Source organism: Macaca mulatta, chromosome 7, assembly GCF_049350105.2.
Source record: "Macaca mulatta isolate MMU2019108-1 chromosome 7, T2T-MMU8v2.0, whole genome shotgun sequence".
NCBI classification, from domain to species: Eukaryota; Metazoa; Chordata; class Mammalia; order Primates; family Cercopithecidae; genus Macaca; species Macaca mulatta.
In genome coordinates this window covers 178,266,943-178,281,047 of record NC_133412.1, presented here as the reverse complement: position 1 = coordinate 178,281,047, position 14,105 = coordinate 178,266,943, and the positions used below count along the sequence as shown (strand labels likewise).

The 14,105-nt window shown below is 48.4% G+C and overlaps 1 long non-coding RNA gene across 1 annotated transcript; it reads left to right on the top strand.

The window, feature by feature from the left end:
* Positions 1 to 9,105: 9,105 nt before the first annotated feature.
* On the top strand, positions 9,106 to 13,651 carry LOC144330468 (uncharacterized). Its single transcript, XR_013396647.1, has 2 exons — positions 9,106 to 9,800; positions 13,396 to 13,651. It is a non-coding gene; the product is annotated as an uncharacterized LOC144330468 (long non-coding RNA).
* Positions 13,652 to 14,105: the final 454 nt, after the last annotated feature.

Here is a 14,105-nt window from a genome sequence, read left to right as displayed (position 1 = left end):
AGTTAATGGTACCTTCATCATTAGTGCACTCAACAAATATGTACTAGACCATGTGCCTGACACTGTTTTAAGATCCCAGACTAAGGCAATAAGCAAATAAAAAACCTTTAGCCCTTATGGAAGATTTATTCAGTAAATGAGACAGAAATAAACAAATAAATATATTTAAAATGTTAGGTAGTAGCAGGTACTAACATAAAAAAAAATCCAGGAAAGAAAAGAAAATTAAGAAAACAACTCCATCTGCATGCAATAGCATCTAAGATAATTAAGTACTTAAGAATAAATCTAACCAAAGAGGTGAAAGACTTAGATGCTGAAAACTATAAAGCATTGCTGAAAACAATTAAAGAAGAGAGAAATAAATGGAAAGATATTTCATATTCATGGGTAGAGAGACTAAACATTGTTAAGATGTTGCTACTACCCAAAGTGATCTACAGATTTACCTCAGTCTCTATAAGAATTCCAACAGCCTGGGCCGGATGTGGTGGCTCATGCCTTTAATCCTAGCACTTTGGGAGGCCAAGGCAGGCAGATCACTTGAGGTCACAAGTTCGAGACCAGCCTGGCCAACATAGTGAAACCCCATCTCTACTAAAAATACAAAAATTAGCTGGGCATGGTGGCAGATGCCTGTAATTCCAGCTACTCAGGAGGCTGAGGCAGGAGAATTGCTTGAACCCGGGAGGCAGAGGTTACAGTGAGCTGAGATTGCACCACTGCACTCCAGCCTGGGGTACAAGAGTGAAACTCCATCTCCAAAAAAATAAAAAATAATTCCAACAGCCTTTTTTACTTTTTCAAAAATAGAAATTTTCCTCAAATTCATATGGAATTGCAAGAGACCACAAACAGTCAAAATCGTTTGTAAAAAAGAAAGATAAAGTTGGAGGACTCACATGTCTTCACTTCAAAACTTACTACAAAGCTACAATAATTCAAACAGTGTGGTATTGGCATAAGGAATGACATATAGACCAATTGAGTAGACTAGAGAATCTAGAAATAAGCCCTCACATATTTGGTTAAATGATTTTTGGCAAAGTTGCCAAGACCATTTAATGGGGGAAGACAATCTGTTCAACAAATGGTGCTAGGAAAACTGGATATCCATATGCAAAAGAATGATGTTGGATCCTAACCTTATGCTATATACAAAAATGTACTCAAAAATGGATTAAAAAACCTAAACTTAAGAACTAAAACTATAAAACTTGGCCGGGCACAGTGGCTCACGCCTATAATCCCATAATCCCAGCACTTTGGGAGGCTGAGGCAGGTGAATCACCTGAGGTCAGGAGTTCGAGACCAGCCTGGCCAACATTGTGAAACCCTGTCTCTACTAAAAATACAAAAATTAGCCAGGTGTGGTGGCACGTGCCTGTAATCCCAGCTACTCAGGAGGCTGAGGCAGGAGAATTGGCTTGAACCCAGGAGGTGGAGGTTGCAGTGAGCCAAGATTGCACCACTGCATTCCACCCTAGGCAATGGAATGAGACCCTGTCTCTAAAAATATATATTTTTTTAGAGTAGAATAAGGCCGAGTGCAGTGTCTCACACCTGTAATCCTAGCATTTTGGGAGGCCGAGGCGGGCAAATCATGAGATCAGGAGTTTGGGACCAGCCTGACCAACATGGTGAAACTCTGTCTCTACCAAAAATACAAAAATTAGCTGGGCGTGGTGGCACGCGCCTGTAATCCCAGCTACACGGGAGGCTGAGGCAGGAGAATTGCTTGAACCCGGGAGGGGGAGGTTGCAGTGAGCCGAGATCACGCCACTACACTCCAGCCTGGGCGACAAAGTGAGACTCCATCTGGACACATAAACCCTCCCAAGACTAAACGAGGAAGAAGTTGAATCTCTGAATAGACCAATAACAGACTGTGAAATTGAGGCAATAATTAATGTCTGCCAACCAGAAAAAGTCCAGGACCAGACAGATTCACAACCGAATTCTACCAGAGGTACAAAGAGGAGCTGGTACCATTCCTTCTGAAACTATTCCAATCAACAGAAAAACAGGGAATCCTCCTTAACTTATTTTATGACGCCAGCATCATCCTGATACCAAAGCCTGGCAGAGACACAACAAAAAAAGAGAATTTTAGACCAATATCCCTGATGAACATTGATGCAAAAATCCTCAATAAAATACCCAAATTCAGCAGCACATCAAAAAGTTTATCCACCATGATCAAGTGGGCTTCATCCCTGGGATGCAAGGCTGGTTCAACATATGCAAATCAACAAACGTAATCCATCAAATAAGTAGAACCAATGACAAAAACCACATGATTATCTCAATAGATGCAGAAAAGACCTTCAACAAAATTCAACAGCCCTTCATGCTAAAAACTCTCAATAAACTAGGTATTGGTGGAACATATCTTAAAATAATAAGAGCTATTTATGACAAACCCACAACCAATATCATACTGAATGGGCAAAAACTGGAAGCATTCCTTTTGAAAACCGGCACAAGACAAGGATGCCCTCTCTTACCACTCCTATTCAACATAGTGTTGGAAGTTCCGGCCAGGGCAATCAGGCAAGAGAAAGAAATAAAGGGTATTCAATTAGGAAATGAGGAAGTCAAATTGTCCCTGTTTGCAGATGACATGATTGTATATTTAGAAAACCCCATCGTCTCAGCCCAAAATCTCCTTATGCTGCTAAGCAAATTCAGCAAAGTCTCAGGATACAAAATCAATGTGCAAAAATCACAAGCATTCCTATACACCATTAACAGACAAACAGCCAAATCATGAGTGAACTCCCATTCACAATTGGTACAAAGAGAATAAAATACCTAGGAATCCAACTTAAAAGGGATGTGAAGGACCTCTTCAAGGAGAACTACAAACCACTGCTCAATGAAATGAAAGAGGACACAAACAAATGGAAGAATATTCCATGCTCATGGATAGGAAGAATCAATATTGTAAAAATGGCCATATTGCCCAAAGTAATTTATAGATTCAATGCCATCCCCATCGAGCTACCAATGACTTTCTTCACAGAATTGGAAAAAACTACTTTAAAGTTCATATGGAACCAAAAAAGAACCTGCATTGCCAATACAATCCTAAGCAAAAAGAACAAAGCTGGAGGCATCACGCTACCTGACTTCAAACTATACTACAAGGCTACAGTAACCAAAACAGCATGGTACTGGTACCAAAACAGATATATAGACCAATGGAACAGAACAGAGGCCTCAGAAATAACACCACACATCTGCAACCATCTGATCTTTTTTTTTTTTTTTTTTTTTTTTTTGAGACGGAGTCTGGCTCTGTCACCCAGGCTGGAGTGCAGTGGCGCGATCTCGGCTCACTGCAAGCTCTGCCTCCCGGGTTTACGCCATTCTCCTGCCTCAGCCTCCCGAGTAGCTGGGACTACAGGCGCCCGCCACCTCGCCCGGCTAGTTTTTTGTATTTTTTAGTAGAGACGGGGTTTCACCATGTTAGCCAGGATGGTCTCGATCTCCTGACCTCGTGATCCGCCCGTCTCGGCCTCCCAAAGTGCTGGGATTACAGGCTTGAGCCACCGCGCCCGGCCCATCTGATCTTTGACAAACCTGACAAAAACAAGAAATGGGGAAAGGATTCCCTATTTAATAAATGGTGCTGGGAAAACTGGCTAGCCATATGTAGAAAGCTGAAACTGGATCCCTTCCTTATACCTTATACAAAAATAAATTCAAAATGGATTAAAGACTTAAATGTTAGACCTGAAACCATAAAAACCCTAGAAGAAAACATAGGCAATACCATTCAGGACATAGGCATGGGCAAAGACTTCATGACTAAAACACCAAAAGCAATGGCAACAAAAGCCAAAGTTGACAAATGGGATTTAATTAAACTAAAGAGTTTCTGAACAGCAAAAGAAACTACCATCAGAGTGAACAGGCAACCTACAGAATGGGAGAAATTTTTTGCTACCCATCTGACAAAGCGCTAATATCCAGAATCTACAAAGAACTCAAATAAATTTACAAGAATAAAACAACCCCATCAAAAAGTGGGCAAAGGATATGAACAGACACTTCTCAAAAGAAGACATCTATGCCACCAACAGACACATGAAAAAATGGTCATCATCACTGGTCATCAAAGAAATGCAAATCAAAACCACAATGAGATACCATCTCATGCTGGTTAGAATGGCAATCATTAAAAAGTCAGGAAACAACAGATGCTGGAGAGGATGTGGAGAAATAGGAACGCTTTTACACTCTTGGTGGGAGTGTAAATTAGTTCAACCATTGTGGAAGACAGTGTGGCGATTCCTCAAGGATCTAGAACTAGAAATACCATTTGACCCAGTCATCCCATTACTGGGTATATACCCAAAGGATTATAAAGCATGCTGCTATAAAGACACATGCACACATGTTTATTGCAGCACTATTCACAATAGCAAAGACTTGGAACCAACCCAAATGTCCATCAATGATAGACTGGATTGAGAAAATGTGGCACATATACACCATGGAATACTATGCAGCCATAAAAGAGGATGAGCTCATGTCCTTTGTAGGGACATGGATGATGCCGGAAACCATCACTCTCAGCAAACTATCACAAGGACAGAGCACCAAACACATGCATGTTCTGACTCATAGGTGGGAACTGAACAATGAGATCACTTGGACACAGGGTGAGGAACATCACACACTGGGGCCTGTCGGGGGTTGGGGGGCTAGGGGAGGGATAGCATTAGGAGAAATACCTAATGTAAATGATGAGTTGATGGGTGCAGCAAACCAACATGGCACATGTATACCTATGTATCAAACCTGCACGTTGTGCCCATGTACCTTAGAACTTAAAGTATTATACAAAAATGAAAAAAATTTAGAACAATAAAAATAATTTAAAAAAAGAGTAGAATGGCAACTCACAAAATGAGTTATTTGCGAATCCTGTATCTGATAGGGTATTAATATGCAGCATATTAGAATTGCTATAACTCAGAAACAAAAACTCCCTAAACAACCCAATTTACAAATAAAGGACTTGAATGGACCTTTCCCCAAAGAAGATAGATAAATGGTCAATAAGCACACGAAAAAAGATGTTCAACCTCATCAGTCACTAGGGAGATGCAAAATAAAACTACAATGAGCTACCATGTCACACCCATTGAGATGACTATAATTTTTTCAAAAGAAGTAAAATAAATGGTAAGGGTATTAAGAAATTAGAACCCTTGCACATTGCAGGTGGGAATGTACAATTGTAAAGCCACCATAGAACACAGTTTGGCAGTTCCTCAAAAAGTTAAACATGGAATTACCAACGTGAGTCAGCAATTCCACTTCTACGTACATTCTGAAAAGAACTGAAAATGAGGAATCACACAGATACTTGTGCAGCAATGTTCATAACAGCATTATTTACAGTAGCCAAATGTGGAAACAAGCCAAGTGTCCATCAACAGATAAACAAACAAAATGTGGTCTAAACACATAAATGGAATATGCTTCAGCCATAAGAAGGAATGACGTTCTGATGCATGCTACAATATGGAAGAAGCTTGAAAACATTCTAAGTGAAATAAGTCACACATAAAAGTTCCAATATTATATGATTCCACTTATATGACACATCTGGAACAGGCAAGTTTATAGAGACAGAAACTAGAATAGAGGTTACCAGGCCTAGGGGGAGAGAGGGAGAGGGAGTTATTGCTTAATGGGCACAGTTTGGGATGATGAAAATGTTCTGGAAATAGTGGTGCTGATTATGTACTTAATGCCACTAAATTGTACACTTAAAATGGTTACAGTGGGAAATTTTTGTTTGTTTGTTTTGTTTTGAGACGGAGTCTCGCTTTGTCGCCCAGGCCGCAGTGCAATGGCACAATCTCGGCTCATTGCAGCCTCCACCTCCTGGGTTCAAGCAATTCCCCCTGCCTCAATCTCCCAAGTAGCTGGGATTACGGGCGCTGGCCACCACGCCCGGCTATTTTTTTTTTTTTTTTTTTTTGGTATTTTTTAGTAGAGATGGGGTTTCGCCACGTTGACCAGGCTGGTCTTGAACTCCTGACCTCAGGTGATCAGCCCACCTTGGCCTCCCAAAGTGCTGGGATTACAGGCGCGAGACACCGCGCCTGGCCAAATTTTATGGTATGTAAATTTTACCTCAATAAAAAATAAATTCGAAAATGTATATAGTAAAAGAAATAACAAAAGAATTAAACGGAGGCTGGGCGTGATCAGGGCAACGGCTGTTGGTGCTGGGGCCCAAGACCCAGGAGGGGTTCAGACAGCACTTGGGGCCACACAAGACAGTGCCCTCCCCAGGACGTGAGTCCACCCCAGGGCTTCAACGCCAGCCTGTGCCCGCCCCACGCAGGCCTTTTTCCGAGGCTCAGGTGCTCCCTGCACCCCAGCCGCAGCGCTGGTGCTGAGGTCACCGCCCTGCCACTGTCACTGTTCACTGATACCAGTCCTGGGCGCCCTCCTCGCAGCCCCTGCCCCACTCCACACCAGATCCACCACCAAGGCCTCTGCCTCCTACGCATCCCCAACGCCTTTTCCTTCCTTCCCGCGGACCCTGCGGGGCGGGTCAGGCCTGGCGTTTTCGAGCTGGACCCGGGCAGCCTCCCGCTGACTCCCCTGCTCTTGCCACCTCCTTATTCTCCACTCAGGAGACAAAGCGACCTCCCCGAATGCAAATCCGACCAGCCGTACTCCTTAAAATCCTTCGACGCTTCCCATTTCTCCCAGGGAAAACTCCCCCACTCCTCCGCACCTGTGTCCGCGGCCACTGCGGGACTGAGCGTCCGAGGTCTCCGCGCCCTGCCAGCTTCCCTGGGAGCCCGGGGCCATCCTCCGAGCCCACCCGCCCCCTCACCCCCGCAGACCCTGGCAGTCCCCTGCGGCCAGTCTCGCTTGCGGATGAAGCCGGGGCTCCGAGGTCTCCGCCCTTTGAGCTTGCGCCCCCATCCCCGGGGGCCCCCAGCACAGTTCCTGGGGCAGGGCTGGAGCTCAGCAGCCCCGGGACGGAAGGTTAGATTCCCAGGATCCACCGTGTCCAAGGGTTGCATTCCCACTCGAGCCCCGCCCCTCCGGCAACCCCGAAAAGCAGAGCGCGGCGGGAGCCATTGCGAAGCTTGCCGCCAGGGGGCGCGCGGGGAGCGGGGCGCAGGGCGGGCGGGGAGTGTGGAGCAGGGCGCGGAGAGCGGGCGGGAGGGGCGCTCCTCCCGGGATGCCCAGGGCGCCCAGCGCCGCGGGAAACGCGCCTCCCCAGCAGGACGCCAGGCTCTGGGGCTAGCGCTCCTCGCCGCAGAGAGAGCTCGGGGCTGGCCACGGGTGGCCTGAGGATGACTTGGGATCCCCCCCTTCCCCGCTCCAACCCCAGCTGTCGCAGTCTGCTCCTCTTCCCTTTCGCTTAGGGACTTCATTTTGGGAACTCCCTTTAAAGCGCTTCATTCATGCCGCAATGCCTTGAGGGCGAGACTTGGCCACACCCTCCTAGGGACAGTGCTCACCCCGGCCTGAGCTTCAGGAGTTCCCCAGCCTCGTCAGACATCCCACCTAGCCCTCCCAGCCCACACCCCGCATATCCCCCTGCTCTGTGGTCTTGTGCTGCTGCAGCGCTCCCACCACTGCCTTGCCCGTGTGCCCTCCAACCAGGGACCAGGGGTTGCGGTCAGAGTTCAAGCCCGATCTGGTCTCCCCGGGGATCAAACCTTCCTGCAGCTCCCATCTCACTCGGAGTGAACATCCAAGACCCCAGGACAGCCCCATAAGGCCTCCGCGCCTTCCTCTCCCTCTGGCTGCCCTCCCTGCCGGCGGTGCTCCGAGCTCTTCTGTCGCTTCCCTGCGCCCCAGCACGCTCCAAGCCCCACGTCAGGCTTCTGCTCCTGCCAGTCCCTCTGCTCCAGCCATTTCCTGCCTCTGCTCAAATATCCCCAGTCAGGGAGGCCATCTCCACCAATCCTCAAACTGTCGGTATCTGTCATTCCAATTCTTTACTTTTCTATTGGCTTCTTAAGCCGGGGAACCTGCCACCTGCCTTCATGAATCCCACCCAGAAAAGTCCTAGGGCCTTCTAGAATCATCTGGAGTCCACAAATAACCATCTCCATCAGACACCAGAAATCCTGCAGAGTGCACCTCCACCCAGTTCCTTGCTTGTGCCTCTGCATCTCTGTCCTCAGAGCGGCCCCTACCCCTAAAACCAGCCTGGGTCGAAGCCTCTCCAGTCTTGACTTCTCACCCACAGGACAGGCCCACAGACCCCTGTGATCAAGATTTCCAAACCTCCTCGTGTTTGCTCAGGGAGCAACCCTGGGGGATCCTCCATCCATCCAATCATCTTCCTATCCAACCATCTTTAAACATTCATCTTTCCACCCACCTATGCATCTGTCCTTATCCCCGTCATATCATCTATTCAACCATCTGTCCAACCATCCATCGATCCCTCCAACCATTCATTCAACTGTCCATCCATCCTATCATCTACCAACCATCTATCCAGACATCAATCCACCATCAATCCATCCAACCATTCACCCATCCTACCATCCATCCATCAATTCATCCAACCATTCACCACCCAACCATACATCCACCCACCCAACCATGCAACCATCCACCAGTCTACCATCCATCCAACCATTCATCCAAACATCCACCATCTTACCATCCATCCATCAATCCATCCATCCAACCATTCACCATTCTACTATCCATCTAACCATTTATCTAACCACCTACCATCCTACCACCCATGTATCCATCCACCGTTCTATCATCCAGCCAATATGCATTCATCTAACCCTCATCCATCCAACCATCCACCATCCTACTATCCATCCAACCATTTATCTACCCATTTACCACCCTACTATTCATCCGTCCATCCAACATCCATCCATCCATCCATCCTACTATCCATCCAGCCAGTCATCCACCATCCACATCCTACCATCCATCCAACCATCCACCACCCGAATATTTATCCTACCATCTAGTATCCATCCATCCATCCATCCAGTATCCACCCATCCAGTGTCCATCCATCCACCCATCCAACCATTCATCCATCCCTGACCCATCCAATCATCTGTATATATATGGGTTTTTTTTTTAATTTTATTTTTGGTGGGTTTTTTTTTTTTTTGAGATGGGGGTCTCTCTCTGTCACTCAGGCTGGAGTGCAGTGGCATGATCTTGGCTCACTGCAACCTTGCCTCCTGGGTTCAAGCAATCCTCCCACCTTGGCCTCTGATATGATTTGGCTGTGTCGCTACCCAAATCTCAGCTTGAATTCCCATGTGTTGTGGAAGGGACCTGGTGAGAGGTAATTGAATCATGGGGACAGGTCTTTCCTATGCTGTTCTCATGACAGTGAATAAGTCTCATGAGATTTGATGGTTTTATAAGGAGGAGTTTCCCTGCATAAGCTCCTTCTCTCTCTTGTCTATCACCATGTGAGATGTGCCATTCCCCTTCTGCCATGATTGTGAGGCCTCCCCAGCCACATGGAACTGTAAGTCCAATAAAGCTCCTTCTTTTGTAAATTGCCCAGTCTCATGTATGTCTTTATCAGCAGCATGAAAATGAACTAATACAACATCCCAGTGAGTAGCTGGGACCACAGGCACGTGCCCCATGCCCAGCTAATTTTGTATTTTTCTTTTCTTTTCTTTTCTTTTTTTTTTTTGAGACAGAGTCTAGCTCTGTCGCCCAGGCGGGAGTGCTCTGGTGCCACCTTGGCTCACTGCAACTTCCGCCTCCCAGGTTCAAGCGATTCTCCTGCCTCAGCCTCCTGAGTAGCTGAGATCACAGGCATGTGCCACCACGCCCAGCTAATTTTTGTATTTTTAGTAGAGACAGGGTTTCACCATCTTGGCCAGGCTGGTTGCGAACTCCTGACCTCGTGATCCACCTGCCTCGGCCTCCCAAAGTGCTGGAATTACAGGCATGAGCCACCACACCCGGCCTTTTGTATTTTTCATATAAATGAGGTTTCATCATGTTGTCCAGGCTGGTCTCAAATACCTGGGCTCAAGCTGCCCACCTTGGCCTCTCAAAGTGCAGGGATTACAGGTGTGAGCCACCATGCCTGGCCCCATACCTGTTTTTGGAGGCATCTCAATTCCTTGGGATGTAAACTTCTTGTGTTCTGTCCAATTCCTCTTCCTCTTTGCATCCTGTAATTACATCTCAGGCAGTCCACAATGTTAAGATATCAAAACAGTCCAGTTAGTTTAAAACATCCATCTCAGATCCAATCTAAACCCCTATCCCTCACTAATCCCTCATTGCTGGCCACATCTGTGACTCAGTGGACCTAAATAGGAGCAGAGGTGTGGTCTGCTCATTCACTCTAGCACCTTAGATGAAGAAGGAGAGCAATGGATCTGCCTCTGGGACAACATTTTTACCTTTTACCTTCCTCTCCTGGGCCATGGGCCTTCTTGGTTGGGGGCAAGGAAGTGGGGGAAGGGAGGCAAAGACCCTCAGAGTGGGGCAATGTCCCCACTCTTGCCCTGGCCGGGCCACTTTTCCCCACGATGTGATAGTCTCCATGTAAGCGGAGGTCATGTTTGTGTCAGGACAGAGACAGCTGCAGCTGAACCCTCAGTTCCTGAGACCGCCCAAGAGCAGCTGCTGCCTGTTTCCTTAGGCCCACCAGCAGTCCATGGCTCAAGCTCCTCTCCAAGATGAGTGTCCTTCGGCTGGCCTGATGCCCCATGGGGTCTTGTTTTCTGGCTCTCCTTTAACCCCTTGCTGCTGCACATGGAGTCTCTGCCCAGCGTGCCCTGGGAGGCTGCCTGCTGTAGACCACTCCACTTGGGCTTCCATGCCAGCTGGGAGACACCAGCAAAGAGCTGGAGGGAGAGAATGTATAGGTGATTTAAATAAGTTTTCTAGCTCCCTCCAGCATTAGTGCCAAGTTTCTCACAGCACCCACAGCCGTCCATGAGAACAACCTTCACCGGGCAGCCCTCCTCCATGGCCCAGTTCTCAGTGGGCTCTGGAAACATTAGTTGGTGCCTTTAGTCTTTCAACCCTAAAGACAGGCATGGTTTTCTGCTTTTGAGAGCCTCTCAGAGCCTCACCGTGCTTCATCTGCCTCCCAAGGCGTCCTCACACCTCCACAAGTCATCCTTTTTGTAGTCTCTGCGTTTGAACGGTCCGGGGTGGGTAGTGCTTCCTGACAACACCTGACAGATCCTGCCACTGATGGACCTTGCACCGGATGAAAGGAACAGGCTCAGGAAACAGATCTTCCAAACGGGACCTGGGCACTGCAGTGTTCACCCATCTGGTGGCAGCCCAATGTCCTCCCTAAGGGGCAGTGGGACATTGATAACATGACACGCAGCAACAACCCAGGCATTCAGATCGTCTACAGCCACAGGCAGACCGCTTCCTCAGACCCACCGCTGTCGCTGCTGCCTCTAGGCCAATAGCAAGGGCAAATCCCAGCATAGCCCAGGGGAGAAGTGCCAAATCTGCTCAGGGAGGAAGAACTTGTTCATTTGTATTGGGCAGAACCTACAGGTTAATTGTATTTGGGAGAATAGTTTTTTGTTTTTTGTTTTTTGAGACAGAGTCTCGCTCTGTCGCCCAGGCTGGAGTGCAGTGGCGCGATCTCGGCTCACTGCAAGCTCCGCCTCCTGGGTTTACGCCATTCTCCTGCCTCAGCCTCCTGAGTAGCTGGGACTACAGGCGCCTGCCACCGCGCCGGGCTAATTTTTTGTATTTTTAGTAGAGACGGGGTTTCACCGTGGTCTCGATCTCCTGACCTTGTGATCCGCCCACCTCGGCCTCCCAAAGTGCTGGGATTACAGGTGTGAGCCACCGCGCCCGGCCTTTTTTTTTTTTTTTTTTTAGGCGGAGTCTCACTCTGCTGCCCAGGCTGGAGTGCAGTGGCCAGATCTCAGCTCACTGCAAGCTCCGCCTCCCAGATTTACGCCATTCTCCTGCCTCAGCCTCCCGAGTAGCTGGGACTACAGACGCCTGCCACCTCGCCCGGCTAGTTTTTTGTATTTTTTTTTAGTAGAGACAGGGTTTCACCATGTTAGCCAGGATGGTCTCAATCTCCTGACCTCGTGATCTGCCCGCTCGGCCTCCCAAAGTGCTGGGATTACAGGCTTGAGCCACTGCGCCCGGCCGAGAATAGATTTTTAAAGGGATTGGACCAAGGAAAGGAAACACAAGATTGGGTCGGAACAAATGTGTTCACATGGGTGCACTCATGGAGGACTTGACTTAATCTTGTGATTGAACAGCTGGGAGTGGCTCTAACAGTTCACTTGGTTGGTTAGTTGCAGCAGAACCCTGACTCTAGCTCCCATCCAGGGAATGCAAGACTCTCACCCACTTCCTAAACCTAAGGCAGTTCATAGAACCAAAGCTCCTTAAGTGTGTCACTCTGAGACAGGATGCTACAACAGGGCCGTAAGTGTCTGCTGTAAGTCTTTCTCCAATCCCTCCCCAGAGGAGCAGTGGCCACTCACAAGGCGAACTGTGAAATGGGAAAAGAGCACAGCCAGGTCTTCAGGGGTTACTGCATACTGACTCTGACTTGATACTCTTCCCAGGGACTCAACATGCCACCATGGGCAGAGTAGAGGGTTATGGAGGTCAAAGAGCCTGTGGGGTGGTCCAAGTCCATCTTGTGGCAGGTCCTGCAGGTCTGTGGGCTTGTCCTGTGGTTATTTCCCCAGCTTCCAAACGTATTGAGGGGAGACACTTGGCACTGGCATAGCTTCCATATTGGCTCCGTGACTGATGGAATGAGAGTTAATAAGGTAGGAAAGGCCAAGCAGAACACCCTGAAACTGCGCCCCAACTTCGCCCAAATTCTACATTTCGCTAAAGAAATAGATCCCTGGGGGAACTGAAATTAACATCACCATTAAAGACACCAAAGTCACAGGGGTGGTGTTTCTTCTTGCATCCCTGGTAGCTAAATGATGGCCCCCAAAGAGGGCCATATCCTAATCCCCAGGCCCTGTGAATGAATTACTTACTTGGCAGAAGCGGTGTTCAGGTGTGATTAAAGTCCTTGAAATGAAGAGAGGATCCTGGATGACTCATTTGAGCCCAGTGTCATTACAAGGGTCCTTACAAGAGGAAAACGACCAAGGTGGGAGGATCCAGAGGCTGCAGCGAGCTGTATTCACGTTCCAGCCTGGGTGACAGAGTGAGACCCTGTCTTAAGAAAAAAAAAAAAAGACCGTGGCTCACACCTGTAATCCCAGCACTTCGGGAGGCCGAGGCGGCCAGGTCACAAGGTCAGGAGTTTCAGACCAGCCTGGATAACATGGTGAAACCCCATCTCTACTAAAAATACAAAAAATTAGCTGGGCGTGGTGGCGGGCGGCTGTAATCCCAGCTACTCGGGAGGTTGAGGCAGGAGAATTGGCTTGAAACTGGGAGGTGGAGGTTGCAGTGAGCCGAGAGATTGCACCACTGCACTCCAGCCTGGTGACAGTGAAACACCGTCCCCGCCCCCGCCAAAAGAAAGAAAGAAAGAAAGAGATGTAGACTCTGTATGGGCCTTTGGTGAGCCCTCTTAGGAGATTCCCAAGAAGCAGTGAATGAGCTCATGCTGTCATCTGCCAAAAACTGTTCTCCACTGAGAAGCCCCTCCTGGCTTGGTTACCCGGCCCTGAAGAGCTGATCGGAGAACATCAAGGGACTCCATGAGCAGCCCGCCATGAACCTGGTGATGTTCAACACACAAACATAAAATTACACACACATGGCTGCCTTCCTGTCATGAAATAAAGACAGCATGTATGAGACGGGGCCGAGCAGGGCTGGGAGGCGCCGGGATTCGCTGGAGCAGGTGCTTGCCGTTCCGGTGTTTCTTGTGCCTTTGTGTACGCCCCTGGCCTCGCAGGGCTGCGCCCGACTCACTCATAGAAGAGAAAGCAGACACTGAACTCGTTCACCTGCGGGTGCCTGTGTGGTGAACTGGTGCCATAACCCCTGCACAGATGGCCTGGAAAACAGGGAGCGGCCATCTCAGCGGGGGTCAGACGTCCAGCAGCACCTCACCTGGAGGGAAGGGAGGGCCTGGAGGACAGACTTACGTTGATTAGGCCTCGCTCACAGGC